The 4,956-nt window shown below is 58.9% G+C and overlaps 1 long non-coding RNA gene across 1 annotated transcript; it reads right to left on the bottom strand.

The window, feature by feature from the left end:
• Positions 1-328: 328 nt before the first annotated feature.
• LOC135980493 (uncharacterized) lies at positions 329-3,938 on the bottom strand. The gene is made up of 2 exons (XR_010597536.1): positions 3,787-3,938; positions 329-2,846 (listed from the first exon to the last, which is right to left on the bottom strand). It is a non-coding gene; the product is annotated as an uncharacterized LOC135980493 (long non-coding RNA).
• Positions 3,939-4,956: the final 1,018 nt, after the last annotated feature.

Here is a 4,956-nt window from a genome sequence, read left to right on the forward strand (position 1 = left end):
GGGGCTGCCAGAGGGCAGCAGAACCTATAGCACCAACCGCCAGCCACAACAGGTCCAGAGCAAGAAAGCCAAGGCCAATGAAACTCTCCCTTTGAGCTTTGGCTTCTCCCTGTTTGGCACCACAGGGAGCTCTGGCCCGGCTGCCATCTGGCCACGGGTCTTTGCTCCACAGGACAGTGGGAAGGGGCCCTTTGCAAACGCGCCTGTGTGGCCAGGGGAGGAATTGGCCTGCCCCAGTGATCACAGTCCCCACTGACCAGGTCCCAGCGCTGTTCCCCCTCCAGGACCAAGGGCAGTTTCTAAATGAAGGACAGCGCAGGGGCGCAGATCAAATAGAGTTTCCTTTATTTCATTTGAGAAGAGTCATATACAATTTCAATTATTTGGGTCCTGCAACCTTTGGAATTGCGTGAGCAAACAGGAACACAGGCAGCCGGGAGATTCTCCTTCCAGGCCCGTCACAGGGACCTTGGACACAGGTGAGGCTCCAGGCCGGCAGGGCATGCACAGGAGGGCACACCCCAGGCATGAGCACACCTCAACGAGACATACAAGCATGGAGAAGCAAGGCCCCTGCCACACCCATCTCCCCAGCAGGTCCTCACAGTGGCACCCTGCACACCCTGTCTCCAGCGATGTTGGGAAAACTCCCTACCAGGCTGCAGAGTCCCAAGGCCAAGGAGGCAGGGAAGGAGACGGGCTTTCTTAGGCTACCAGGGCAGCAGGACTGCACTGGGCTGCCTGATCCTTCGGGGGACAATATGGCTCAGACTAGACAGTGGGTTCACCAAGCAGCCTCCACTGCTCCCCACCAGGGCTCAGCTCGGTTAATATGGCTTTTACAGACGTGCCTGAGCATCTCCCCGCCCCATGTCACCCTGCTGCGAGGCTTCTCCCGGCTAGGCTGCGCTAGTGGACAGCGCCAGGCTGCTAGAGAGCCTCGCCACCCATCTACCCTGCAGCAACAGCCTCGCCCCATCCCCAGTGTCTAAGGGAGCAGCCAGGCCTCTGCTGGAGAGACCGCCAGGCAGCGGGCTCGCTGCTGCTTCCGGCCAGGATAGAGGCGGAGACGCAGACTGGCTCAGACCCAACCAGCTCCTTTCACAGAGGGCCCGTCGCTGGGCACAGAGAACAGGAGGTTAAGGAGCAGGCTGTTCCCTTGAACCCGGAGCCAGGCGAGGGAAGGCGGATCACTGCTGCAGTTTAGGGCTGAGACTCTCCTAGCACCAGCAAGGGCTGGGGGCAGGAGACGGCCATGGGGAGCGTGGAATGAGACCCGCTCCAGACCTCTCCTCCCAGCAGCCAGGAGGTGCTGCAGTCTGACACTATTACACTCCAGCTCCTGCAGCCTTCCCCTCGCCCAGCTGGGTGAGGAGAGAACAGCCCCCCCGCCCCCCCCCCAGTGCCAGGACAGCGGGCGCCTGGCCACCGCCGCGCCTCAGGCCTGTTTTAGACACTGACAAGAGGGGAAGCGGATACGGAGAGACAGGCTCCCCTACAGGCACAAGGAACAAGTGACATGAATGAAACGCTCCCCTCTCGCCCCCACTCCTGAATTGGAGCCTGACCCCGTCCCATTTCCTTCCCCCGGGCTTCAGGGCGTGGCTGCCAAAGCCAGACGTCACTGAGCCTGCCCTGCCGCCGGCAGCACCCTCGGGAAGGCACCGCACGGGAGCTGGGTTTGGCCCCTCTCCCCACTCCCCCGTTTGGGTAACTGGAGAGGTTCTATGGCAGCGGCCACCCGCCTCCAACAGGAGGTGTGGCTTGGGGCGCCAGGGCCCAGCATGCAGCACTCCCTCCTGATCCCAATGGCCGAAGCAGAGTGATACCTGCTGGGAGCTGTAGTCCCCAAGGCCCACGCTGCCACGTTCAATGGAGGGGAGAGTGTCTCTGTTCTACGGTGCAGCTCTTTGGAAAGCCGCCAGGACATCCCCTCAGCTGTTAGAGTCTGGGGGGCTGCTGGGAACAACCGACACTTTGTCAATGCAGGTTCGCCCTGGCCGAGAGGGGCTCTGGCCGCTGCCCCCTGGGCAGGGCAATGGATCAGAGCACAGTAGGTGACCTGAGGCTGCGTGGCGAGAGCCAGCAAGCTATGTGACAGCGGTTGGGGCCGGGGGAGTCAAAGGGGAAGAGAGCTCGTGGGCTGCCACCACGGCACCTCAACACCAGACGCACCTTCAAAGAGGAACAGAAGGTCCATGCACTAAATTAAACTGAATGCATCTGTCCTGTCAACTCATCTGGGATAGAAAGATCCCAGTGGATGGTCCAAAGCCACATGAACTGAGCGGGGAGGGCTGAGGCGCTAGGCTAGCCTGGGCAGGCAGCCACAGATGTCTGTGTGCTGCAGTGTGCACACCGGAGCCACCCCCCTTTCAGGGGCTGCTCTTCCGGTAACCTCACCATTAAGACAGCAAAGCTCAGGGGGTGTTACAGGACCGGGCCCAGGTGGAGAGGCACAGTCAGCAGCTCACCTGCCAGAGTTACAGGCCGGGGGTGGAGGAGCTGGACACGAATAACCAAAACTAAATCACAGGGTGCATAAAGCTTGGACATGTCGCCCCAGGGAAAACCTCCCCAGCTACCCCCGCGTCTCAGCCTGCGCAGACACCTGTCCAACCCCTCAACGCAGACTACGCAGTCAGCACCGTCCTTCGTCACTGTACAAGAGGAGATTAATGACGTGAACGTCGTCCCCAGTGCTCCAGAGAGCCAGACTCTAGTGTCCAGAAATCATGGCCAAGGCCCAGTTCTTGATGGCCAGCGTTGTGTTTTGCAGGTACATCCAGGAGGAATAGGTAAAGCTTGTCAGATGTTTTCTCATGCAGTCCCATGACACTTCTCCACTGGAAGAGTAAGGAGAACAGGTTCTAGGCTAACAGCATACAGACAGCCGCTAAGCAGACCAGCCGCAGCAAACGCAGCTCTTATACCCATGCAAGCCACTAAAGGAGACAACCGAAATCCACTCCCAAGTTCGTGCCCAGACACCCAGGCACAAAGTCAACAGGACTTCTCCGGCATTCCCTCGACCCCACCAGGCCAACGCCAGCACCGCTGCTGGCTAGTCTGTGCCTGTCCACTCACCGAGGGCAGTACGAAAATAAACAGCTCAGATCCTGGGGGATGAGCTCCAGCACAAAGCCCTAAAGAATCAAACGTACAGAATCACCTGCCTTGCTCCGGACAGCTGCACGTTCCGGGGCAGTTCACATCACACACAAGTTCATGTACCCAAGGCTGTGCACTGCCAGCCCCAGCAGCAGAGTCCATGACAAAAGTGTAGGGGCTGGGCAGTATTTTAGCCAGAGGGGAAAAACCCAGGGGATTTTGGAGGAAGGCCAGACAGGCTTGGGGCCAAGGCACTGGACTGGGAGATCTTGGGTCAAGCCTCAGTTGAGTCACTGACTCCACATGTGACCTCAGGCATGTGCCTTAATCCAAGTCTCGGCCCTGCCTCTGGAAATGGTGATCACTAACTGTAAATTCTTTGGGGCAGGGACTGTCTCTTACTGTCTGGAAGTGCCTGGAGCCTGCCATCACAAGGGGGCTCCAGGCACTTCTGCAATGCCCACTAATCACTCCCGGGGCTCTAGTTCGAACGCTCCCCTTCTACAGAACTCGAACGTGGACCCAGGGAATCACTCATGAACTGCTCCTCTTCTGTCTAACCAAGGGCAGACAGGCCTGACCCCGGGACAGCGCAGCCTCCCCTTTCTGCCCCCAAAGCTCACCAACAAGACGAAAGGAACAAGAAAAGCCAGTCAAGCGGCCAGCGCTGCTCACTTGCAAGCGTCCACACACAGCTCCCATCCCCGCTCGAGGGCTGTGCCTACGGATTCCAGCGCTGGCAGCAGGCAGCGCTGCAAGAGGAGGAGTAACAGCTCCTTGATGCATTCAGCGAAGTGCAGCAGGAAGTCCGGAACCCGGGCCTGGAGCTGAGAGAGGAATTTGCTTAGCAGGGCAACGTGCTCTGAGAACCTATCCGCCTGGCTCGCGTCAGGCCAGTTCCACGCTGGCTGCAGCCCGTCAACCCCCGGTCAGGTAGAGCAAACCGTGGACTGCAAGGGCTCTCTCGTCTGGGGAAAGAAACCTCTTCACTAAACCCCACCTCGGTAGATGTAACGGCTGCTACCGGTGTAGTGCCCCGCCCCCACTGGCGCTCACACTGCTCTGGGCCCAGCTCAGATCCTCACATCACAGCACAACACCCCCTGAAAGACTCTGTGGTGGGCAGGAAGTCCTAGGCACCCAGGGAACCCAGCGTGGAGAGCAGCCTCAGGGAGAAATAGCCACTGAGCAGGTCCAGGTGGTTCTGGGAGAGATGACAGCACCCACTATGTAGCACGGCTTCACAAGGGCCGCGTGGACCCAGCCACACGGGTGAAGGAACGGAGGCTGCTTGCGTTGCTTTATGACCTTGGCTCTGAGCAGGCCTTATTCTCCAAAAGGCTCGCAAAGCTCAGAGGTGCCACAGCCGCGTGACTGTGCAGAGGCAACACACTAACATCTTACTGCTCAGGTAAGGAGGTGGTCTGGGAATGTTGCAGCCTGAGGAGGTTGTGAAGGCTAGGACTAGAACAGGGTTTGAAATAGAGCTGGATACATTCATGGAGGTTAAGTCCATTAATGGCTATTAGCCAGGACGGGTAAGGAATGGTGTCCCTAGCCTCTGTCTGTCAGAGGATGGAGATGGACAGCAGGAGAGAGATCACTTGATCATTGCCTGTTGGGTTCACTCCCTCTGGGGCACCTGGCATTGGCCACTGTCGGTAGACAGGATACTGGGCTGGACGGACCTTTGGTCTGACCCAGTACGGCCGTTCTTATGTTGCTGAACGTTTGAGGAGTAAGGCTGTGATTCTGTCACAGAGGTCACGGATTCCGTGACTTCCCGCAACCTCCATCACTTCCACAGCTGCAGTGGCCCGAGCAGCAGCCCCAGGGAGCGCCTGA

Source organism: Chrysemys picta, unplaced genomic scaffold, assembly GCF_011386835.1.
Source record: "Chrysemys picta bellii isolate R12L10 unplaced genomic scaffold, ASM1138683v2 scaf3629, whole genome shotgun sequence".
Lineage (NCBI taxonomy): Eukaryota > Metazoa > Chordata > Testudines > Emydidae > Chrysemys > Chrysemys picta.